The sequence below is a fragment of the Mus musculus genome, chromosome 7, assembly GCF_000001635.26.
Source record: "Mus musculus strain C57BL/6J chromosome 7, GRCm38.p6 C57BL/6J".
NCBI lineage: Eukaryota > Metazoa > Chordata > Mammalia > Rodentia > Muridae > Mus > Mus musculus.
Window position 1 is genome coordinate 105,497,941 of NC_000073.6, and position 25,865 is coordinate 105,523,805.

Here is a 25,865-nt window from a genome sequence, read left to right on the forward strand (position 1 = left end):
GACTTGTACATTTTCTGATCTCAGCTGGAATCTGTCCAACATCTGTGGGTCTATGAGGGCTTCCCACTTTAAATGTGGACTTTCCCCAACAGCTGCCTCCCAGTCTCAAGTGCCAGCTTGGCAGCCTCTAGGCGGTATGCATATTTCTTTGGCCTAGCATAAGCTTGGCCAGTGTTCCAGTAGGCAGGGGTAGAAAGTCCAGGCATACCATTGGCCTTGGGCCTCAGATACCATAAATTACAGAAAGAGACAGGGAGAGGTTAGATCTGGTGCCTCCAGGTTACCGTCTGGCCTCCTACATGGGTTTGCCCACCATTTACAAGTGCTTCAAGGGAGATCAATGATGGAGAAGAAGGAAGGAAGAAAGAAACAGCATAAATCATACAAACTCCTGGCTGGTTCCCTGGCTCCTGTTAAGTGTGGTCAGAGAGTCTGGAAGGCACCTACTGAGATTTCCAGGTTCTTGGCCCTGAAACACATGGATGGAGATAGAAGAAGCAGTTTATTTAAAAAAAAAAAAAGAAAGAAAGAAAGAAAAGAAAGGGGCCAATATTACACCTGAGTCCCAGCACTTGGAAGACACAGGCAGATGGATTTCTCTAAGATCTAGGCTAGCCTTCTCTAAATATCGAACTCCAGGCCATGCAGAGCTAAGTAGGAAACCCTGTACATAGTACTTAGAGATCTTAGGATTTTCTCACATGTTCTCTGTGGTGTGTGTGTGTGTGTGTGTGTGTGTGTGTGTGTGTGTGTATGTGTGTGCTCTCGATAGAGAGATGCATTTCAGACCTCTCAGATCTATAACAGAAATGGCCAGGAAAGTGACTCCAGAGGTTAATCCAGCTGCTGACCTCAGGTTCAGGGCTATCAAATCCCAAAGCTATTATCAATTGGTGAGATCTGCTCCAGACCACCTGGATAGCAGGAGGTATTCACACAGCCTGAGCCTAACTTCCTGCAGCCTACGCTGTTCAGCTTCCCAGCCTGTGGTCCTCCGGTTTGCCACAACTGTTTCCTTGTCTGTCTGTCATCCAGGGACTGCAGCAGATTAAATCCCAAACCGTGACTCATGGCTTCCCTGTTCTCATACCCTCCGGGTTGTTCAGTTTTAATCAATGCCTTTTCTCCAGAGTGCTGCCTTCCTACTGCCATCTGAGTCATTGAAAATGACAACACAGTTCTCCATCGTTGACCTGTGTGTCAGAGGAGTCTTGTCACACCAAAACCAAAACTCACAACTGAGTTTGAGACTTCTGAGGTCCGAGGACTAATTCTGCCGGTAGTAATGTCTGCATCTCTTCCCCAGAGCTGCTTCTGCTTCCCCTCCCCGACCTCCCCACTACCCTGCAGGGAGACTGAAGGCTGGAGCTCCGTTCAACTTGACTAGCTTCCTCTCCACTGCTGTCTCCTACATCCTTTTCTCAACATTTTTCAGCTGTTTGTGACCTGCCGGTGTGCTTCCTCTTTCTCTTCTTTTTAAAAAGGATTTATTTGTTTGCATTTATATGAGTGTTATGCCTGCATACATGTGTGTACACCATGTGCACCTGGTCTCCCAGAAGAGAGTTTCCGACCCCTGGAACTGAAGTTCTGAATGGTTGTGAGCCACGATGGGTGCTGGGAACGGAGCCCATGTTATCTGCAAGAGCAGCGAGTACGCTTAATGGCTGAGCCACAACCAGGTCAGGCAGAGACAGGTCCTAGACTGCCATCAATCCTGGAATTCTTCCACACTATTCTTGTAAGTATTCTACTGTCCTCTCTAGGGAACATGCAGACCCTAAGTGGTAGCCACTCGCCTGACTTCTAACAGATTTGATGATCAATAAAACCAATTTGAGGACATTTGTGTAGATTAAATCAATTAGCCCTCACAATCAAATTCCCAGTGAAGGGACAGGGAAACCCAAATATTAGGCTGCTGGCTGGGATCCCACTGCTGATGAGCAGCACAGATGGATCCAGACCAAGCTCCTTAGAGAAGCCATGCTCCAAAATCATCACAGTGACTTCCAAAGCAGCCTGAATCCAGTAATGTCCATTTTCTCAGCTCAGAAGTGCTGTGCCAAGCAAGCATGGTGGCAAATGCCTATAATCCTGTTCTCAGACATGGAATCACACCTTGTCTTAATTAAGGTTACTGTCGCCTGTGATGAAACTCCATAACCAAAAGCAACTTGGAAAGGAAAGGGTTTATTTGGCTTACACTTCTCCACATCACGATTCATCATCAAAGGAAGCCAGGAAAGAAACTCAAACAGGGCGGGGATCTGAAGGCAGGAACTGATGCAGAGACCATGGAGAAATGCTGCTTGCTGGTTTGCTCTCTGTGGCTTGCTCAGCCTGCTTTCTTACAGAAACTAGGACCAACTAGCCAAGGGTGTCCCCACCCACAATGGGCAGGGCTCTCTCACATTTAGCACTAATTAAGAAAAACTTCTACAGGCTTGTTGGCAGCTCAATTTTAGGGAAACATTTTCTCAATTGAGGTTCCCATCTCTCAAATGACTCTAGCCTGTGTCGAGTTGACATGAAACTATCCACCACATACCCTGTGTCCCAAATCAGGGCCAGCTGCCCATCATCCTCATAGGCCAGTTAAAAGAGCCTAATTAAAAAGTAGAGAGCAGGGCCAGGCGTGGTGGCGCACACCTTTAATCCCAGCACTTGGGAGGCAGAGGCAGGCAAATTTCTAAGTTCGAGGCCAGCCTGGTCTACAAAGTGAGTTCCAGGACAGCCAGGGCTATCCAGAGAAACCCTGTCTGGAACCCCCCCCCCCCAAAAAAAAGTGGAGCGCAGAAAAAAAAAAAGATTTGTTTAATGTGACCACTCAGAGACGAGAGACAAACATTCCAGCAAACCCCTGAGTCCTGAAGAAAGGTCAGAGTTTAACTAGAGAACCAAATATATGCACATCTAAGCAGACCTAGCCAAGATGCAGTCCCATCTGCCACTGATCCATCAGTGTTTGAATTTCAGTCTGATCCTGTAAGGTGGTCTGACTGTAAGTTGTTAGGACCATGTGAAATCTCTTTCTCCTGGACAAGTCCCCCTTGTGGCTGGCACTTTTTCTTTCTCCTGGCCCCAGCTTCCTGAGGAAATTCCCATTTTGGAGGGTTCCTTGTTTCCAGAGTCTTGAGTGTCAGACTGAGAGCTGCAAGTGTCTCTTTAGGATACCTTTGCCTCTACCAGGCTAGTTACAATATCAGTATTCTAAGACCATCTCCTGAGGCAGGAGAATGAGTATTGCAGGTCACTTTCAGCTACACTGTGAGTCCTAGGCCAGGCTGGGCTACATGAGAGCTTGTTTAAAAAGCAAAGAAGGGTGAGAGAAGTTAAGCATTCTCTGCTCACCACTTTCAGTTCTATTCTTTCCACATGCTTTCACTCACTGAAGGAGGCATGAGGACCAGATGGAGAAGGGAGCTACAGTTGTAAGTGGAAGATCCAGGATTGTAGCCCAGTCCAAGATACCTATTATCTCCAATATAAATTTTATCTGTCAGTATAGCCAATGGACCAGGCAGACTCTGCAGAAAACCAAAAAGTGAGTCAGGAGAGGCATGCATTGAGTGGGCAGGGAAGAGAAGACTCAATGTGAGGCACTCACTGGGTGACCCTAGCATCACTGAGCTCCTCTCATCTCCAGACCACTCTTCATATCACTCCCAAAGAGATGATGGATGGGAAAGAACTTGGTAAAACCGTATTGTGACACAGTAATGGAAATATGGACCCTGAAAGTGGAAGGAGACCCTCATTCCCCAAAATGGAGCTTTGTTGGCATTCTTTGAGAAACAGCTAACATTTCTCAAGCAAGCCCCCAGTGGTCAGGTCGTTCCACAGCCTCTGACTCAGCCAAGCTCTAGTACCTTTCTGTAGCTCATACCTCTGAAGATCGAGATGAAGAGGCATGTAGGAGTTCCCTGCCTTGCCCAAAGTCCTCAGACAAGAACACAGCCATTATATAGGAGTTCATCCAGATCCAGGAGACAAAAGTTCCAAGATTCTCTCCCAGCCTCTCTTATGTCTAGGGATATCAAAGTCTTCTGACTCTTGAGTCTCCTATATAAAGGTGTGCAGATTTACAGACATCTTTCTGTATACTTTAAACCACCTCGAGATTTTTTTTTATAATATGACACAATCTAAACACTATGTAAACGGTTGCTATGCAGTACGGTTTAGAGACGAATAAGAAGAAAATGTCAATATAGAGACTCAACCCTCATAGTTCATGAGTAAGAATGAATCACTAGATAAATTGTTCAGAGGAGTGCTGGAGAGAGACTGAAATCACAAGAAGCTACAGCAGGATAAGCACACACATCACTTCATTCAAATGCAGTCAGTAGAATTCTCAGCTAAGTGCATGGCCATTCAAGTTTTTATTTTATATTTTCAAATTCATGGAACTTCCTGTGACTTTTTTTCTAAATATTTTCTCTCAACAGTTGGCTAGCTCTGCAGATGTAAAACTCAAGAATACAGAGAGTCAGCTATTGCACACTGGCAGATACAATCCATCAAGTTGATGCAGTGTGACCCATTTTTATAAATTCACCCAAGAGTTTCTTTAGCTCTAAACTGTCTAATATAATACCCAGTAGCTGTGTGTGGCTATTTGTTTTCAATTTTAACTTTGTAGAATTAAATAAAACTCTATCTTCAGTCACCCTACCCAGTTTTTTGTTGTTTTGTTTTTATTTGGAGATAAGGTCTCAAAGTGAAGCTCTTGGCTGGCCTGAAACTCCCTGTGCAGAGCATGCTGACCTCAAACTCACAGAGATCCACATGCCTCTACCTCTGGAAAAGAAGACTGGAATTAAAGACATGTGTCACCATACCTGACTCACATTATCTACTTTTTAAAGTGCTTAACAGGCTGGGTTTGATGGCACATCCCGGGTACTTGGGGGACTGAGGCAAGAGAATTGGAAGTTCAAGGCCAGCCTGGGCAATGTAGCAAGATCCTATTTCAAAACTAAGAAATAAAAACTGAGCTCTCGATGTACCTCAGTGGTAGGGAACTTGCCTAAAATAGGCTACAATTCTCCAGCTGAATCCCCAGCTCTGGAAACAAACCAAAAACCAAGTGCTTAATAATTCATACGATAAACAACAGTAAGGGATGGATATGTGCATTTTTATATCCTATATTATAAAGGCACATTAGGGCTGTCAAGGTGGCTTAGTAGATAGATACACTTGTTGCAAAGTGAGTTCAATTGGTAGAAGGGGACAATTGACTCCTGATGGTTGCCCTCAGTGGTTAAGAGCATTTGCTATTTTTGCAGAGGTCCAGGTTTTGTTCACAGCACCCACATGGCAGCTCCTAACCAACTGTAACTCCAGTTCCAGGGGATCCAGTGGCCTCTTCTAGCTTTTGAGGGTACCAGACATACATGCAGAAATGCATACACTCACAATGTGAAAATAAATAAATCTTAAAACAAGATTTTAATGCAAAAATAAATAAAACAAAAATAGGGCCAGCTAAGAACACAAGAAAGAAACTGGGCATGGTGATGCAAGGCTGTAATCCTAGCACATAGGAAGTGGAGGCAGGAGAGTCAGGTGTCCAATGGCATCCTCTGTAAACACACAATTTCTATCAGGTTGGGCTACATGAGACCAAAGATAATGGGGGATTATCTGGCAGCAATTCATAGAAGGGCGAGCCATACAGTATGGTTTAAGATGTGTTTGAATTCTTGGTCCCAGCTGGTAATGCTATTTAGAAAGGTTGAAGAATCTTTAGGAGACATATCCACTCTTAAAAAGTAGGTTACTAGGGTTGGGCCTTGGGGTATTATAACACAGCCTCACTTCCTGTCCACTCCTTATTTCCCAATAGCAGATGCTGGGTGAGCAGCTATCTCCCACTTCTGCTGCCCTGCCCACTATTATGGACTCTATCTAATGGCAGTGTATGCCAAATAGACCCTTCCTCCCCTATATTGTTCCTGTCAGACAAATTAGTGACAGCAAAAATAAAAGTAACTCCTATACCATGTTTGGTAATGCATGCCTGTAATCTTAACACTCAAAAGGTTGAGACAGGAAGATCATGAGTTCAAAGCCAATCTGGAATACATAACAAGACCCTGCCTCTAATTTATTAATTAAAACTTTGGTGCTAAGACCAAGAAGATAGGTCAGCGGATAAAAGTATGAGCCTAACAGTCTGATCTGATCCACAGAACCCACAAAGTGGAAGGAAAAAACAGGTTCCCACAAGCTGTCCACACATTACAACATGGTATGCATGTGCTCCCTCCATAAGTAAAGTACAATTCATTTTTTTAATTACTTAAAACATCCAGTGGCAATGAGATAAGAAACTTTTTATTAACTTTAAGTAAAATCTTTGCAGTGGGGTGGAAGGACAGTGTCTTAGTTAGGGTTTTATTGTTGTGAAAAGACCATAACTACAGCAGCTCTTATAGTGGAAAACATTGAATGAGGGCTGGTTTATAGTTTCAGAGCTTTAGTCCATAATCATCACGTCATGAAGCATAGTAGCATCCAGGCAGAGGTGGTACTGGAGAAGCCAAGAGTTCCACATCTTAATCTGCAGGGAGCAGAATGGAACTGTGTACCACACTGGCATACCTTGAGCATATATATGACCTCAAAGCCCTCTACAGTGACATGTTTTATCTAACAAGGTCACACTTTCTAATAGTACTATTATTAGTAGCCAAGCCATTTAATGGCCAAGCATTCAAACACATGTGTCTATGGGGGCCATTCCTATTCAAACCACCACAAACAGGTATACCTACAATCCTGCACTCACAAGATGACAGGATGATCTCTGTTTGGAGCTCTACCTGGATTACATCGTGAATTCAAAAACAAGTGGAACAGCATAGTAGGATTCAGTCTACAAAGGAGGAGCAGGAATGGGGCGATCTTTCCTTTCTTCATATGTTCTATAATCCATTCCATTGCTTTGTATGCATGCTTGCTTTACCTGCTGGTGTGTTTGTGCACTGTGTATTTTTCTGGTGCTCTCAGAGACCAAAGAGGTTATCAGATCCCCTGAGACTGGAGTTACAGACAATTGTGAGCCATCATGTGGGTGCTGGGAATTTGACCCAGATCCTCTAGAAGAGTAGCCAGTGCCCTTAAGCCATCTTTTTATGGCACTTAGAATCCTTTTATCCAGTTCCTGCAGAAGGTAAGTAATGGAATTAACCCAAAACTCCCACTCAGAAAGTCTGAACCTCTGCTAGATTAGCCTATTACTGTGCTAAGGTTTAATTAACCTCAACCAAAAGAGATATATTTTATAAAAACGTATGGACACACAAAATATCCACAGCTTTCACATCAAAAGAATAAAAATAGTTTATTCTAGAGCCAAATATGAATGACCATGGCCTGGGAACACAGATTCAGGTTACCCCAAATACCATGTTCCAATGTGGAAGTAGTTTTAAGAAGTTTTTATAGTAACAGAACAAAGAAAGTTATGAATCAAAGCTTTTTTCAAATACTGGAAATATCAACTTTGACAAACTGGGAATATCAGATGAGTTATAGCAAAGCAAAGAAAAAAATCTTTGTTATAAACCTCAGATATTATCTAACGTCAATCTTAGCCTTTGGATTGGTGGAAGATAGAAGTCTGTTTATACATTCCTAAGGGATTTACCTGAAAGTCTCAAGGATTTTAAGTCATGGTGAGCTTGGTAATAGATGGGTATGACACAGACTAAAGATAACTCAGTCTGATTCCAGTTCTCCACAGTCCATCAACCATCCATCTACAATGTTGAACTCAGTACGGTTTTTGGTTTTTGTTTGTTTGGTTGGTTGGTTGGTTGGTTTTTTCTGGAAACTTCCTTTTACAAAGTCATGCCAGCCATTTTTCTCATATTTACTCATATCGTCCCAAATCTTAATTACAATAGACTCTGGTCAAGGATGATTTTTTTTTTCCTTTTCCCTTCCCTTCCCTTCCCTTCCCTTCCCTTCCCTTCCCTTCCCTTCCCTTCCCTTCCCTTCCCTTCCCTTCCCTTCCCTTCCCTTCCCTTCCCTTCCCTTCCCTTCCCTTCCCTTCCCTTCCCTTCCCTTCCCTTCCCTTCCCTTCCCTTCCCTCCTTCCTTCCTTCCTTCCTTCCTTCCTTCCTTCTCTTCTTCTTCCTCCTCCTCCTCAGCTGCCTCCTCCTCCCTTCTTCCTTTCCTCTTCCTCTTTCTCCTCTTCTTCTCAGTAAACTGGAGACCTTGCAAATGTTGTAGGCCTCCTTGGCGGCTCTACCCAGTCTTCAGCATTTCGCTCTATGCTACAGCCTGGGGGTGACACCCACATCACTCTGAGGTTCAGTGTTTAGAGCTTTGTTTGAAGAACCCACCAATCTTCTGGAGATTGATAGATTGATTGCAATGAGCAGAAACTATCTCGGTTCACTTGGGTGAAGGTGGATTTACTGTAACCGAATATTCACAGCCAGCCGAGCTCCCAAAAGAGCTCAAACTGCTCAAACAGCTAACTGAGTCTGTAGTCTTTCCTGAATTAACAAAGGGGGAAGTTATTAAAGGATAATGTGCCTTATTCATCATTTCAATGGAATCCCAGGCAGAGCAGGAAGGAAACCAGACATCTCCCTGATAATGGTCCTTGCTAACGTTGGGAAAAGGCAAGATGTCCTTCTAATTGAGGAAATATATCCCTTTCAATATGAGCACAGATTGTACTCTCTGGAGGTAACGTCTATTCCTGGGAGCAGAGCTTCAGCTAAGATGCAATTCTATTAATCAAACAAACTGACTCAATTCACGCTCACACATGTAAGAACAGCAAAAAGGAAACCCAAATAATAATTGCAAAACACATAATAGCAAAAAGGAAAATCTAAATGTGCAATGAACTACAGACCTGGATGCTCTTTGTACTCCACCCCATCCCAACCCACCCACCCCACCTCACCCCACCCCATCCCACCCCACCCCACCCATGTATATACAGTTCCTAAGACCTGTGGGACAGTGAGCATCACCTTAACTAGTTAAAGTCCTAAGGCTCCTACCTCAAAATGACACATTCACATTTGGGACAGAGTAGTAGGTGTGAGATTCCTTCCTGTAGGTAGGTTTTCCCCAAGGAAAGCAGTGAGTTCTAATGCAGCAAACTTCCAAAGAAGTCCATGAGAATGAAAAGCTGTGTGCCTAAGGTCCTGTGGGTGCCAGCTCTGTGAAAGGTGACAAGAACATCTAAGCTAGATTGCTTTATTGGCTCCTCTTTGACACTGGCCAGATCACCTTTCTAAAATGGGATCAACTCCTCGTGAGGAGAACTACATATGACCCTCAGGCAGTCCGTAGCACCAGAGATACTGGGGAGAGAGAGCACATTGGAAAAACGAGAAAGATCTGCTCCAAACATTTTCTGGTTCTCTGAAGAAATCCATTAAGCAGGCTACAACCTAGACCGCCTTGTGGTGAGAAGGCAAAGAACAGGAGCAATACTCATAGCAACAGGGCACCATGACAGAGGACAGAGTCAAGGACAGCAAAGTCACTGTTACTGGTCATTGGCAGCTATGCAAGCTGCAACATCTCCCTCTCAGCCTCAGGGCCTTTACTGGAGTGCAGCTAAGGTTGTTGACTTACACTGCAGAAAAGAATTTTCCTATGAGCACGAGGGAAGCAAACTTAGCAAGTTGAGTGACTAGGAAAAGGACAGAGGCACTTGGTGTTAGGAGAGGGCCATGCCTAAGTGCTTCAGCATTAGCCATGTGACTTTGAAAATTGGGGAGGAACTGGAAAGATGGCTCAGCAGTTAAGAGAACTTGCTGCTCTTACAGAGGACCCACATTCAGTTCTCAGAACCCACTTGGTGGCTCACAACTCCATTCCCAAGGGATTCGATGCCTTTTTCTGGCTTCCGTGGTTTCTACATTATCACATGGTGCACAGACAGACAGACAGGCAGAACAACCACACACAAAACATAAGATAAAATAAAACAAATAAAACAAAAATAAATAAATCTTTAAATTAAAAAAAAAAGAAAGTCAGGGATTTACATTGTTTAAAAAGGTAACCGATAGTGAAGGAGGAAGGAGGGAGGAAAACATATTTTGGACTACTTGTTTTTCTACCAAAAGAAGTATTTTTATGAATTATATTACTGGATAATTTATGGGGATTTTGAATCATTGAACATAGGAAGAAGGCGTGTGCTTAAGACAAAACCAGATCAAAACTTTCAAATCAAGCTAAGTTTGCTATACATAAGCCACACAAAGAGCTCTCAAGGAGTTTTAACCTTCAGCGTAGATCATTAGGTATCATAATGATCTGCGAGGTTTTTAGGAAGGACCGCCATTGCTTCTAGGTGGGGTTCTATGCAGAGCAGCCCCCATTCAGAAGTGTTGAATCTCTCAACTCAAGCCAGCAAGAGTCAGGTTCTGCTATGTGAGGGCGAGGGTCTCTCCTTCTCACTGCCCCTAACGGTATCATCCCATCCTGCTTCTGTGAGACGAGAGGAATGCTTTTGTGTCTTTTCATAAACTTGAGGACATTAATCTCTAAAGAGGATGTGGGAAAGGTAGGTGTTCAAAATGACCACAAAATAGTGTCTGGGTCTTAAATATCCTGATTACAAGTCCAGAGTTTCCCATACTCTGATACACTTACAGCACACACCCACTTAATGTTCCCACACTGAGACCTTAATTCCTTGACCAATCTTGTCGTCAAGCACCACCATTTCATCAATTTTTATAAAGAAACAGACGCTTAGCCAGAGAGGGTGGCATATGTCCACAGTCTCAGCACCACACAGCTGATACAGGCAAGAAGATCAGGGACTAACGGTCATCTTCAGGTGCACAGTGGGTTTGAAGCCAGCTTAGTATGAGACTGTCACAAAAACAGAAAATGAACAAAAATGTGTAGTCTTTCTATTTGAAAGCTTGGTCATGGGAAGTGTTACACCACAGACTCTACTCTGCTGTGGCCGGTTTCTTCCTTCCTTTTGTCTTCCTTACCACCCAGCCCCTACTTGGAGTAATCAGTGTATGTTTTCCTTTCTCCTGCAGTATTTTACCTACCCAGAAATCCTTGACTTAGCAGGTTCTGTCTAAAATGAGCTCACCAATAAGTGTTCCTTATAAAACCACATTATTGTCTCCTGAGCAGATCTGGTTAGTATATCTCCACCATCTCATGAACTTAGTATCAAATAGACCATTGCACAAAATCAGGGGCACAGGAAACCCTTTGAACTAGAGAAAAGCTAGCTGGGTTTCTCCCTCTGATCCTCTAGAGCCTCCTGCTCTCCTAGCTCCCCCTGCACACCTGATCCATTCTGTTTGCCCTAAAACTAGACTTCATGAGGCTACTTACCAACAAAGTGAATGATGGTCTCTGTGTGCAGGCTCTCCCCTGTAATTCTAGCACCCTGGAAACTGGGACAAGAAAAATTACAGTGAGTTCAAGGCCAACCTGAGCTACAGAGTGGGTTCTGAGTCAGCCAAAGCCACATAGAAAAACTCTGTCAAAAGAAGAGAAAAATTAAGGAAAGAATAAATTTTTAAAAGAAAGAAGGAAAGTTATACAGCAAATAAAAGGGAAAGAGGGAGGGAAGGAAAAGAGGAAGGGAGAGGGGAGGGGAGGGGGAGGGGAGGAAGAAGTGCATGGTTGGAAAATAGGCATCCCAATCCAGCAAAATCTACTAAAGAATGGTAATAGTTATTGTCTCTTAATAGGATTTCTTGAGAGACGAAGAGCAACAAAATCTGACCAGTGGCCTTAGCTCAGGTCTAGCCAGCTATTGCCTAGAAGAAAGAGAAAGATAAATATAATAATCCTGGCCACATCTTGCAGAATCTGTCTTTCATTATTTTAAGGGACACGTGAATGATTTAAAGGAGGAAGGGCTGTTGTTAGCTCACTATTGACACGATCTCAGTCTATAGTCACTGGATTCTTTTGCTTCTGGACCAGTGTGAGGGAGCTTGAAGAACAAGGCTGCTCACTTGTGGCAACCATGAAACAGGAACAGACAAGGACAGTATTCCCTTCAAAAGCATGGTCCCTGTGGCCTGTTTGCTCCAACCAGGCCCTATCTCTTACCACCTTTCAATAATGGCGTCAATTTTAGAAATCCAATGGTGAATTTATCCATTAAAGATGTAGGAGCCTTCATAATCCAGTCACCTGTAAAGATTAGATCCACCAACTGGGCACCAGGCTTTAACACAGGAGCCTGAAAAACATCTCCTATCTAAACCATTGCAGCTGGCAAGGTGGGACAGTCCTGCCCAAGGTCGTGGGATCTTTCCTCACCTACTCAGTCTACACTTTTCTTTTAGCTCTCGTCATCAAATACAGCAGAAATGGAATGTGCCATATCTGGGCCTTAGCTTTTCAGTCTTCCTGGCCCGACACAATAAACCACTCCAGATTAGCCTACTGCATAAGGACAGACACATGGTCCAGGATCCCACGTCACTGCTGCCTTTAGACATACAACAACCAGACATAAGTAAGGCCATCCTAGGTTCCCAGCTGACCATCCAGATGGCTTACAGACTCATGTACGAAAATACATGGTTGTCATTTTAAACTACTAAGTCTCAGACTGACTTGTTATGCAACATTAGATAACTGAGAAGACATACAGTGTGTATGGTTATATACAATACATAGCCAGGCTTGGTTGCTTACACCTCTAATCCCAGCATTGAGGAAACCAAGGCAGGAGGATTGTCATGAGTTCAAGGACAGTCTGTACTACATGAGCTATAGAAGTATAGGCTGTACAGCAAAACCCTACCAAAAATTAACTGATTAGTTAAAATGTTAAAACCTGGGTAAGATGGTACACTCCTGTAACCCCAGCACTGAGGAAATAGAGATAAGAGGATCACACATTGTTGCATACTCACTGGGAGACCAGCCTGGGCTGCATACTGCTCTGTCTCAAAGAAAGAGGTGGAGGGAAGGGAGACGGAGAGGGAGAGGAAGAGGGAGAGGGAGAGGGGGAGGGGGAGGGGGAGGGGGAGGGGGAGGGGGAGGGGGAGGGGGAGGAGGAGAGGGAGGGGGGAGGGGGAGGGGGAGGGGGAGGGGGAGGGAGAGGGAGAGGGAGAGGGAGAGGGAGAGGGAGAGGGAGAGGGAAAGAGAGCATTTAGTAACTTCACAGATGTTAGTGCTTACAGAAATAGAGAAGCCAAATCCAGAATAGCTATATATCCCTTTCAGGAATACTGGACATTTAATGTAATGAAAATTCTGGCTAGTACCAGTTAATTGGTGATTTCCATTAAAATATGATTCCATAATATGGACTGAAAGTTTGTCCCTGCTAACTGGCAACTTGACGTTTGTAACCAAGAAAGATTAGCCTGCAGAACTCCATCCTTGAGAACAAACCTAACTGGCTTCCTTTGATCCTACTGCCAGCTCATTCCCTACTCTGTTGGGGTAAAGATTGATGCATCAGACACACCTTGTCCCCCACACAGATCTTCCAGGCTCACTTTTTTGTTTTTTGTTTTTTTTTCAGCCAATTGAAATGAGCATCATGCACATAGATATCAGTAGCTAACTCATCTTCACTTTTTTGCCCAGGGAACATGTGGTAGCTTGGATGAGAAGGGCCCCATAGGCTCATGTGTTTGTATGCTTGATCCTGAGTTGGTGGAACTGCTTGGGAAGGTTTAGAAGATGTGGCCTTGTTGGAGAAAGTGTGTCACTGGCAAGGGGGCTTCTCTCTCTCTCTCTCTCTCTCTCTCTCTCTCTCTCTCTCTCTCTCTCCTCATGGAACATGGTGTGAGGAGCTATAGCTACTGTTCTTGTGTCATGCCTGCTGGCCTGCTGTCATGCTGCCCTTCGTGATGGTCTTTGATTTTAACCTTCTGGAACCATGAGCCCAAATAAACTCTTTTATAAGTCATCTTCATCATTGAGTCTTCTCCCAGCAATAGAAGAGTAACTAAGACATTCATTTCAACATATTCAGCCTTGCAGGGAGTTAGCTCATGGATGAAGCCAGAAATGAATAAAAGTAAAAAGAACTTTGCACACAGTCTCCAAAGATGCTGGAAGGTTCAGTTCAGTTATTCACAAAACATAGTGAATTGACTGGAGGGTGGAATTTCCCTATCTTTTGCCCTTCTTCATACGCTTTGGGTTCTCAGCCTGTAGTAGAATTTTTTGGTCTCTTTAAAAACACAGAGAGAGAGAGAGAGAGAAATACTATGTGAATATGGTTTTCGTTTTAATCCCAGGTCTCATTCTCTGGCAGGGATGTAATTTTGCCAGCTGAAGATAGTTTATGTTTGGAATTCTGGGGACTCTTCAGGGGGTATGTAAATGCCAGAGCCCCAAGAAAGGGGGCAACTGCTGCTCCCCCTATTGCTGCTGCCCTTGATGCTGCTGTTGCTGGTTGCTGGTTGCCTGTTGGAGATATCCTGATGAGAAAGATCAAACTTTCCCCCCCAATGAACTCGATGCCCCTACTCAGCACTAAGTAGTCTAACAAGTTCCATGCCCCGCTCCCCACCCCTAACCTTCTTTCTTTCCTATCTAGTGTTGGGGGGTCGGAAAGAACAAGGCTGGAGTAGGGGAGAAGGGCATTAGAGGGGGAAAAAAAACAAACAATAAAGTAGCCAAACGTATGGTTACATCAGCTCATGAAGACTACTAACCCTGAGAGTGCTCATTACTGTGTACTGAGTCCTGGTTACTGTGTATGGTACAGGGAACCGTCTAGAACTCACAGGAGAATGGTACCCAGGATAACATGGTATCACTCAGAGAGTCATTCAGCCAACCTAGTCCTCAGGAATATCTTCTGTGTGGGGATGCTTCTGGTAAACATGCATGAAATGTGGCACAGTCCATCTCTGGGACACTTCTCGGGATATATCCACAAATCTCTGTTTTAAATCTTGTCGACAGTTCTCCAGTGTTGCCTTCTGAATCACTGACAAAACCACGAGGTAGATACCACTCAGTAATCAGCGTAAGTTCATCCCCAGGAAATGTCATTCAGACTGTAAGGGACTGGTTTTCCCTGTGCCTGACACTTGTGCCTGGTGGCTATGGGATTTGCAGAGGCATCAGCCTGTCAGTCTTCCGCCTACCCAGTCTTTCTGTCAGCAGGTCACAGATAGGATTTCATGGAGGGTGGCATTCCTTTCCTCTTCTCATCCATTTTAATGACAGAATACTATCCCACTTTAAAAGATATTTAATCTCTATTTTTTTATCTTGGGGATTTTATTTATTTTTATGTTATGTGTATGAATGTTTGCCTGTGTATATGTCTGTGTGTCACATGTGTGCCTGGTGCCCATACAGGCCAGTAGAAGATATCAGATTCCTTGGAACTGAAGTTGCAGATGGTCGTGAGCTGCCATGCGGAACCTAACCTAGGTTTTCTGCAAGAGCAGCTAGTGCTCTTATCCTCTGAGCTTTCTCTCCAGCCTCGTCTTATTTTATTTTTTATAGGTTTAAAAGGTAGTAGATTTCTGCATTTCATACATAATTTGGTTGGCACCTCCTCTTCTCCATCTTCCTGCCTCCATCCCCATTATGAAACCAGTCTTTCCCCTTTTGCTTTCCTGTCACATGCATTAGCTGAACCATCTCTATCTCTCGCCCTTAACACCCTACCTCATCACCCCTTCCCATTTACAGAGTTCTCTTCTCTACATGCATTCACTTCATACTAAACATATGTAAGAGCTGAGATCTCATATGAAAGAATATGAGCCTGGGTCACCACAGGTTCATAATACAACGATGATGATTAATAATAATAATCCAACTTCACCCGCTTTCTGAAATTCTCATAATGCCATTTTTCTTCATGGAGGGATGAAATTCCATTTTGTATATGCACCATGTTTTTATTCTCATTGTCCAGTCATCGACTGGTGGCCACCTAGGCTGATCCTATTTCCTTCCAACAGCCCTCTATGCTCAGTATCACTGTTGTCATAGCAACAGCCCTCTATGCTCAGTATCACTGTTGTCGTAGCACAGCTGTAATGAAACCTCTTAAGGAGCAGCACCCAGTCGCCTCAAGGAACTGAAAATCCAGTAGAAGAGCTGACACTACACCAGTGAGTATGAGAAATACGTAGTTATAATTATGATAAGTGGTATCAAAGGAACATGCTAAAGGAGGCAGTGGGATGACTCAGTCAGTAAAGCACTTGCTATGTAAACCTGACAAGTGGAGTCTGATTCCTGGAACCCACGTGAAGGCAGACAAGAGGCCTGACTCCACAAGATGTCTTCTGGCACATGCACACATGCACACATGCACACACATGCACATGCACACACGCACACTAGCACACTAAAAACAACAACAGTAATTTTAAAAGAAAACAGAGAGATGACTCAATCATTAAGAACACTGACTACAGATGGGCATGGTGGCATATGTCTTTAATTACAGCACTTGGCAGGCAGAGGCCTGACTGATCTACATCGTAAATTCAAGGACATCCCGACATAAAGAGACCCTGGCTCAAAAACAAATAAACCAACAAGCCACTGGCTACACTTGCAAGGGACCCAGGTTATGGCATCTCAAAACTGTCTGCAGCCCAGGAGAGTCAAGACCCTCTTCTTGCCTCTGCAGGCACCAGGCACATACATGGTGCACATACATGCATGCAGGTAGAACACTCAAACACAAAAAATAAACCTTTTAAGGAAAGATGCTGAGGGTGACTTATGCAAAGCCACCATGTGGGAACCATATTTAAGTTAAAGCTCAGTGTAATTTGTCTGGATGACAAGCGGGTATAGATGAGGCAGAAGAATCCGTATGTGAAGGTTTCCATGGAGAGCATGTGTCACCAGGAAGAAAGATTATCACCGTTGCCTGCCAGGATCTCTGTCAGGCTGATCGTTAAATGGGGACAGGAAAGGCTGAGGGAGACAAAGCCGGTGTGTCCCAGAATTTTGTGTGCAAACATGAAGTACACAGTAAGGGGTGTGGTAATATGGGGGGGGGGGTTAGGGAAGGATTTTCAAAATCTCACTCAGGTAGCCCTGTGGAGGGTGACCTGCAAAGAGACAGCTTGAAGACAGGAAACCCAGTGAAGGAAAGCCAAGTTGCATGGTCGCATAACCTCTCTGAACTCCTCGTGTGAACAACCCACCCTTGTGTCATTAGGCCTCATCACTGATTCTATCAAAATTCAAACATGCACTTGATGAACAACTGAAGGTGCAAATGAACCACACTGCCTTTGCAACTAAGTTGTTGGTCATGGCAGGCTTTGGCCTCTGGGTGGCCTGTGCTTTGGGATTTGCCATCAAACCTGATCCCTTCCTGCCTCCAGGGAGTCTGCTGGGGGACAGTTAATTTCTCTCTCTCCCACACCTCACCTGCTTGCACCTGGGCCCCACCTCGGGACCTCAGCCAGATGTCTCTCCAAGTGTGGCGCTGCAGTGCCATCTGCTGGTGATTGGAACACCTGCAGGGCAGGCTGGAGAATGAATTAGGGTGGATTTAGGATCAATGGTTTCATCCTGCCCTTAAACCCCACGATTGGACCCTGTACCAGGAAGTCCTCACACACCAAAGGGAGCTCAAAATGAACGGAAGTTTCCTTGTTTAGATTTCCCACTAATAAAGACCCCGAATCATGTCTCAACAGTTCTCCATACAGTTCAGAAAGATAAGGGGTGTTTCGTAATGATATAGATGGAAAGGGAATTTGAGAAAATAATGACATTTGCTTAGCTTTTAACATCTGTACCACTGATGTGGCTGGAGCCTTTCTCCAACCTTCTCAGAGGCAAAGTTCCCACACTTTTGCCAGTGTCCCTAACTCAGTGACCCAAGAATTGTCCTCAGTACTCAGGACCATTGGCTACACGCAGGAATTTGAGGCAACCCTGGGGATGTCACTCAGTAGAATGTTTTCTCAGATTCTGAGATAATCTGAGCTCTGTCTACAGTGATTTGGGAGGTATCATAAGGGGTTCCCTCAGACCTTGGTGATAATGCCTCCTGCAAGCCTTCTCCATCCCACTAGAAAAAGACCTCTTCCTTGGACCCTCAGTAGTCAGAGACCTGTCCTAAGTCCTCAAAGAGCAGAGCATCTTGCCCAGGCTCCTCATTAGCCCGGTGCCCACCTTCAGCATGGTCACCCAGACCTCAGTCTCCTCAATGACTGGGGACTTCTTAGGGGGCTGCCTCAAGCCTTGTGTTAACCAGGTACTTTACACAGTCCCCTCAATGACCGGTGTTCCTCCCTCGGTTTCCCTCACAGCCAGGGCCCCTCACTTGGACCTCTCTGATTTCCCCTCAGGTCTCCAGTGACAGAGACCCTTCCTCAGATGCAATGTCAGAGAAGAGTTTCTTCACGGGATCCATAAAAAGGTACACATGGCGTCATCAAAGCAGAAACACCCAAATAGAACAGAAGACACCTTTTTAATGAATTCAGTTTTTGTAGAAAAGCATTGAAGAGATAAATGAAGCTTTATTGACCTTCCTTGATGATTTATTGACTTGTTTTATGATCGATACAGTTTTGTTTAAGATAACATAAAACCAATTATCAATGTTAAGGTGTTAAAACTTTCAACAGTTTTGATCCATCCTCATTCCTGTAGGGACCTGATACCTATCTATCACATGGGACTTGGTGGCTGCAGATCTTTCATTAAGGTCCAGCAAGTGTGATGAGCTAGACGGTCCCTTCAGACCACGCATCTAGCTGCTCTACAATTCCTTCTGGTCCCCCAAGAAGTTGAAGGCTCCAGGACTCTGACTCCTGACTTGTCCCCAGACCCTTGGTACAAACAGGACACAGCTGTGTCCAGGCCTCTGGAGGTATAGGCTCTACTGATCTAATTGGTGTAAACACAGAGATTTCGTCCCAGGAGGCCGGCACCACCTACCCCTGCCCAGACTGCTTGTGTTAACAGAGATTAGCAATGACTCTCCAGAATGCATCTAATCCTGTGACACTAATCCTCCCAGTTTAGTCACAGATAAACAGACCAGCCTCCACTTTGACCTCAAATCCTCTGGGGCTATAGCACAGGGTCAGAAGTACGTGTGACTTATGAGAGCGATTAGAGTCAGATAGAAGAAAAAAAAAAAACAACTGTGTCTGGACGTCCCATTCCCACCCCAACCCTGAGCCACCTTTTCCCTCTATTTTGGTCCATGCTTGGCCTTCCTGCTCTTAACTGAACAGAAGACGCCCGCCAAGGAACTCTTTTAAACATTAACCATTGTTTTCATCACCAACTGCCCCAAAGCCTATTTTTTGCCTTTCATACATATTAATAAATAGAGCCTCCAGGGTGAGGATTCAGGTCGGAGAAACAAAACCACCCTTTGTTAACCAAAGGCACAACAGGGTAACCACACATTTCTTTCATTCATTCATAGTGAAGTTACTGAGCGGTACTGTACATTAGTCTCAGGTTAGGTTTGGAGAACAGACAGTGGATAAAATTGAACTTACCTCCCCATGGAAGACTCAGGTTTTAGACTATGTGGGGTTTTGTTCTCGGTGTGTGTGTGTGTGTGTGTGTGTGTGTGTGTGTGTGTGTGTGTGTGTCCCACACATCCCTTCACCCAGTCCTGCACATCACTGCTCTTAACTTGGAAGCCAAGGATCCAAACCCAGGTCCTCACACGCATACAGAAAGCGCATTACTCACTGAGCCTTCACCCCAGCCCTTGCATGGTTATCAATGGAAAGGGGCTGGAGAGATGGCTCAGTGTTCGCAGCACTTCCTGCTCTTCCACAGGACCCAGGGTTGATTCCTAGCACACACATGGCAGTTCACAAGTACGTAACTCCAGTTCCAAGGAATCTGACACCCTTCTGCAGTCTCTGAGAGCAATGCACACATGTGGTACACAGACATGAAGGCAGGCAAGACATCCATGCACATGAAATAAAAATAAATAAATCTTAAAACAAAACAAAAAAGCATAAGAAATATTGGAAATGAGCTGAACTGCTTCTGTATGCAGGCCTGTACTTTCTGCTCTGGATGATAATGGGTGAAGCCAAACATCTGTCAATGATGCACATCTGGCCGCCCCTTCTAGGAGATTCTGGGACAGCTTAAGGAAAACTCGCACTGTAAAAAATAATTCCTTTAGGTTCACTTGTTTGCTTTAGTTTGAGTTTTGACAGCATTTCACTATGTAGCTCAGGTAGGCCCCAAGCTCATCATGTCCCTCTCAGCTGCCCAGGGCTGGGACTGTACATGCGCAGCAGCAAAACTACATAAATAAAGTTGTTGGGAACATCTCAAAACTGACCCACAAAAAGACAAAGCAAGCTAATTAAAGAGGCCCAGAAACTAAGACCAAAATGTCAGAACTGGCATGAGAGATCAGCTATACAGGCTGAACAAAAGGCAAGCTGAGTTTAAGAAACTGATTTGCAAGTTGCTAGAGGCTGGGTACACCAGTGACCCATACAGATGCCGGCAATAAAGGAGTCAGAACAAGGGACACACAGGATTCCTAGGCAAAATGGTTTGCCAGCCATGCATTCATATATTTGTTGATCAAAATCCACTGCTGTGCTGGACACTCAGGGACATAGTGTTTAATTTCTTAAAATGTGATGAAAAAATAGAAAAGTAAACAAACATACAATATAGCATGTTTACTGCAGTTAAGAATATGCACGAGGGCTGGTGCGATGGCTCAGTGGGTAGGAGCGCCCGACTGCTCTTCCAAAGGTCCAGAGTTCAAATCCCAGCAACCACATGGTGGCTCACAACCATCCGTAACAAGATCTGACTCCCTCTTCTGGTGTGTCTGAAGACAGCTACAGTGTACTTGCATATAATAAATAAATAAATCTTTAAAAAAAAAAAAAAAAAAAGAATATGCACGAGCTGGGTGTTGTGGCAAAGACCTTTAACTCCAGGATTCATGCAGGTGAGGCATGAGTATCCTCATCATGAGTTCAAGACCAACCTGGTCTACATAGTGAGTTCCAAGAAGACCTGGGATACAGAATAAGTCTCAAATGAAACATATAGGACTGGTAAGATGGCTCAGTGACTAACTGCCAAACCTGAAGGCTTGAGTTCTACCTCCAGAACCCACACACATGGAATTAACTACTAGAAGTTGTCCTCTGACCTGTACATGTGCACCATAACACATACACACATATACCAGCTATACCCTATACATGTACATATGCTTGAAATCACACGTATAAATAAATATAATAATAAATATTTTAAAACACACAGGGAGATACACACATGTGGGGTCCCACTATTAAAGTTCTTTGGGTAGCAATTTCACCTTCACTAATTTGGGGGACAATACATGTACTCAGAAAGTGGTTCTTTGGGGCTATGCTTCATGCATAGCTAGCAGGAGCAGGAATGGGCAGATTGCAAACTCAGCCATGGTCTTGCCAGCTTCAGATTATTGTATCTTGTTGAGATGACATCGTTATTTTTACCATTGGCTTCGGTTCCTGCAGAAATTCTTCCTGGGTTTAGATAAAATTGGGTTTAGCCTTTGAGATGTGTGTGCATATGGATGTCATCCATCGTGCGTGGGTGATGGAAGAAAAGCTTAAGAATGGCCTCCACGCGTGGCTGCACACAGCTCAGGGTGAGTCACGAACCTCAGACCAGAAAGGAAGCTGAGTGGGAGGCCAGAGCAGGCAGAGCCTCAGGTGTGAATCGTGACAGCTCAGTCTGGAGGCAGTCAGGTGGCAAGAGGCCTCTCCGATGGGCCTCCCACGGAGATGCCTATATCTACCCAGGCCAGGAACGTGGCAGAAGGTCCCTGGAAGGCCAATGCCAGGCCAGAGTCCCCTTATGTCAGCAGGGCGCTGTGATCTGCAGAAATAAATTGTTAAATCATTTCTATTTTCTCTTTTCTTCTGCTTGGAAAAAAAACAAAAACCCTTCAGAAAATGCTATCTGTTCTTATGCCAACGAGTATGCAGCTCTTGTTTAATTTTAAGGTATTTATTAAAAGCAATATTTTTTAAGACCTTAAAATGAAATGCCACTCTGAGCAATGCTCAGAAGAATGGAAGAAAGTTTTGCTCACATTCCTGAGTTATTTAAGTGCGCTGGGGGTGGGGAGTGAACTGGTTAGAAATAGAGAAACAAGAGTAAGCAGGAGGTTTTAAGTCAGAAAATTCTAAGGTTTAATAAAAGGAGAGACAGAGAGAGACAGAGAGACAGAGACAAACAGAGACAGACAGAGACAGGCAAGGGCAGAGGGACAGAGACAGACCAAGGCAGAGGGACAGAGACAGATCAAGGCAGAAGGAGAGAGAGAGAGAGAGAGAGAGAGAGAGAGAGAGAGAGAGAGAGAGAGAGAGATTGAGAGAGAGAGAGAGAGCGAGCCTGGGAATGACTCTGAGCTCGAAGGCAGCTGTGGAAATGAAGGAAGTGAATAGGGACCTGGCTGGCTAAGTCGGGCTCTTTCACCAGCTCCCTGACCTGGCTCATGGCTGACTGCCAGGAGTGCAGCTTCTTTCATTATGGACGAATAAGGTTGAGAGAAACTAAGAAAGGAGTCAGCTTCGGGCCTCATAAGCCCCACAAAGTCCTAGAAGACTAGTTGGTGAGAGGGAAGTGAGAAAGGAATGTCCCCAAATGGGCAACCTTTAAGTCTACGTGTTTGAAAATTAGCCCACATGCCATCTCCCCATAAAACCTTTCTGGCCTTTTGGCCCTGGCTGACCTCTCCCTGGCTTTAATTATCAGCTTAGATCCCTTTCCTGACTTGCTGCTTGTGAGCTGTCTGACTTTCTGTGCTTGGCCTGATTCTGAGTGCTTGGGTAAAGTCTTTTAAAGTCAGTTTTGGGGACAGATTTTTGGGGGGAGAGAGGTTGTTTGTTCGTTTGATTGATTTTGTTTTTCAAGACAGGATTTCTCTGTGTACTGTTGGCTGTCCTGGAACTCCCTCTGTAGACCAGACAAGTTTTGAACTCACAGAGATCCACCTGCCTCTGCCTCCCAAGTACTGGGATTAAAGGTGTGCACCACCACCACCCAGCTTGGGGTTAGGGGTTCTTTTGGTTTTGACTTTTACATTTTTCTTTTTGAGATAGAGTTTGGAAACATTTTGCCATTACAGAGAGTCAATGGATGTTTTATGTTCCTGGGTTTATTTTAATTATTTGTTTGAGGATTTTGTTTGGTGCTCTCTCTCTCTCTCTCTCTCTCTCTCTCTCTCTCTCACACACACACACACACACACACAATGCCTGCCTGTCTCTGTTTCTGTCTCTCTGTCTCTGTCTCTCTGTCTCCCCCAACCCCCTTTATCCATATGGAAAATCCTTGGTGCATAGTACAAGAAGATCAAAGGTTGTTTTTGCTTTGATGACCAATGTATATAGAATATATTGTTTCCCAGTCATCCTGATTCTACCTTTATGGTAGGTTGGTTCCTTCCTTCTTTCCTTTCTTGGTTTCTAACTTTGTTTATTTATTAATTCATTTTCTTCTCTCTTTCTCTCTTTTTCAGCTGAGACTAGAAGCCAGAGACTTGCACATGCTAGGCAAGCACTCCACCACTGAACATCAGCAACAGACTTGATGCTGCGTACTGAATCCATAAGCATCAGGGTCATCTTTATCCCAGGCAATCTATTTGGGTCCAGAAAAGCCTATTTGACATGTGGTTGTATGGTCTGGATTCCTCTGCTAATTTCATTCTAAATCATGTTTTATAACTAACCACTCTTGCAACAAATATTCACTAAATGTTGACAGTGGGCCAGCCAAGCAGCTGAGCTCAGGGAATGGGGAGAATGAGGCAGATACAGACAGGCTTTTACCCTAAGCTCAGGAGTGAGTGGATTAGAATGGCAAAGTGTACAAACGTGTTTAGTAGCAAACCGTGCATGTTAGAGGTGATGAGATACAGGCTGCAGAGGGCCCCAGGGAGGCTTCCCTCTGACACTTGAAATGTAAGCATGCCCTATGTCAGGTGGGGAAACTGATGGGCCTCCATCTGCATGGCTTTGGGACTGATCCGACTCAGACAATAAAGGAATGAAGAAAGGACAGACACACAGACACACAGACAGAAAAGCTGAAGTTAGATGGACCATGCACTTTGATGGAGACAGACCAGCCGCCGTAGCCCAGAAACTCAGAATGTGCATTTTAAACAGTTGAATCTGGGACACAGGTTTAGCTAACCGTGGCATGGGGTTAGTCTCTGGCTGTAGACATCCCACGGCGAGAAGGAAGCATCCAGTCCATCAGCATTTTCTGCACGTGCTGTCAACACCTGCACATGGACCGCGGAAGGATTTGAAGCACTGGGATCCTTGACATGGCTGTGGACACGCTCACACTCACTCAGGACTCCATCCACTCTCACACTAACAGAATCTGGGCTAAGCTGAGACCTGGGCCAGGCTAGATCCTTCCAGAAACTTGATTCCAGCTTCCAAAGAGCAGTGGCGCCTAGAGGAAAAGTTGAGAAAGCTGCCTTTGTGGTGGTACATACCTTTAATCCCAGCACTGACTGATTATATGGAGGTAGGAAGATCAGGCCTGCAAGGCGAGCCTCCGCTATTTAGAGTTGGAGGTTAGCCTGGACTGCATGAGACCCTGTCTAGGGTAAACAGGGGCAGGGGGCAGGTAAAAGAAAGACAGAAGACTGGTCACTTCTTAGCCAGTCCTGAGCAGGAAAGAGTAGCTGGCCTCCAAGATAAACACCAGGAAACATTTCTGCTTAATTCCCATTTCTTTTTTAGAATCTTTCTTGCAGTTAATTCTTTAAAATATATATAATTATATAGATATAGATAATTATATATGTACATACATTTATATACAATTCTTTAATATAGCCTATATATTCAATATATATTGAATTAAATATTACATTCAGTTCTACACACACCAACACACACACACACACACACACACACACACATTTGAAAACATGGTTCAGCAGTTAAGAGCATTCATTGCTCTTTTAAGGACCAAGATTTGATTTCCAGCCCCCCCGGTGGTGGTCCACATCTGTAACTCCAGTTCCAGAGGATGCAATAGCCTCTCTGATCTCCACAGAGACACCAGGCACACACACATAAAGCCAAAAATGAAGTTTAATTTTAAAAAGATTTATTGTTGAAAAATTGGGGAAACATTGAGGGATCCAGAGAGGACAGGGACTCCACAAGAAGACCAACAGTCAACTAAGCTGGACTTTTGGGGACTCCCAGAGACTGAACCACTAACCAAAGAGCATACATGTACTGAACCTAGGCCCCCACACACATATTTAGCAGATATGCAGCTTGGTCTTCATGCTAATCTCCCAACAAATGGAGCAGGGGCTGTCCCTGAATCTGTTGCTTGCTAGTGGATCCTTTTCCCCTAACTGGGCTGCCTTGTCAGACCTCAGTGGGAGAGGATGTGCCTAGCCCTACAGTGACTTGAGGTACAAGGATGGGTTGGTAACTGGGAGGAGGGGGAACCTTCTCCTACTCAGAGGAGAGGGAAAGGGGGAGGGACTGTTTCAGGGGTGGACTGGGAAGAGAGCAGGTCTATGATCGGGATATGAAGTAAATAAATAAATAAATAGATGGATAGATAGATAGATAGATAGATAGATAGATAGATAGATAGATAGATAAATAAGGAGGGGTAGTTTGGGTTATGAGCCTAGCCTTTAATGGCTGAGCCATCTCTCCAGAATCCTAACAGAGGGAGCTGGTGTATCTCTGACTCAAAGGACTTTTCCTTTCCTATTTGGTTGCCTAGTCCAGCCTTGTTCACCTTATCTTACTGTGTTTTGTTTTGTCCTGTTTGTCTTTTGGAGGCCTGCTCTTTCCTAAAAAAGGAAACTAAGAGTGAGTGGATGTGGGGGAAAATTCAGAGGGGGAG

The 25,865-nt window shown here is 44.4% G+C and overlaps 1 long non-coding RNA gene across 2 annotated transcripts in view; it reads left to right on the plus strand.

The window, feature by feature from the left end:
* Gm36847 overlaps positions 1-24,699 on the plus strand; it is a 39,841-nt gene extending 15,142 nt beyond the window's left edge. Inside the window, exons 1-3 of one of the 2 annotated variants that reach the window (XR_378394.3) lie at positions 15,955-16,087; positions 18,299-18,369; positions 23,485-24,699. This is a non-coding gene — a long non-coding RNA (predicted gene, 36847). Of the gene's footprint in view, positions 1-15,954; positions 16,088-18,298; positions 18,370-23,484 lie in introns of those variants that run through there. The other variant, XR_378395.4, reaches the window with a different exon arrangement.
* Positions 24,700-25,865: the final 1,166 nt, after the last annotated feature.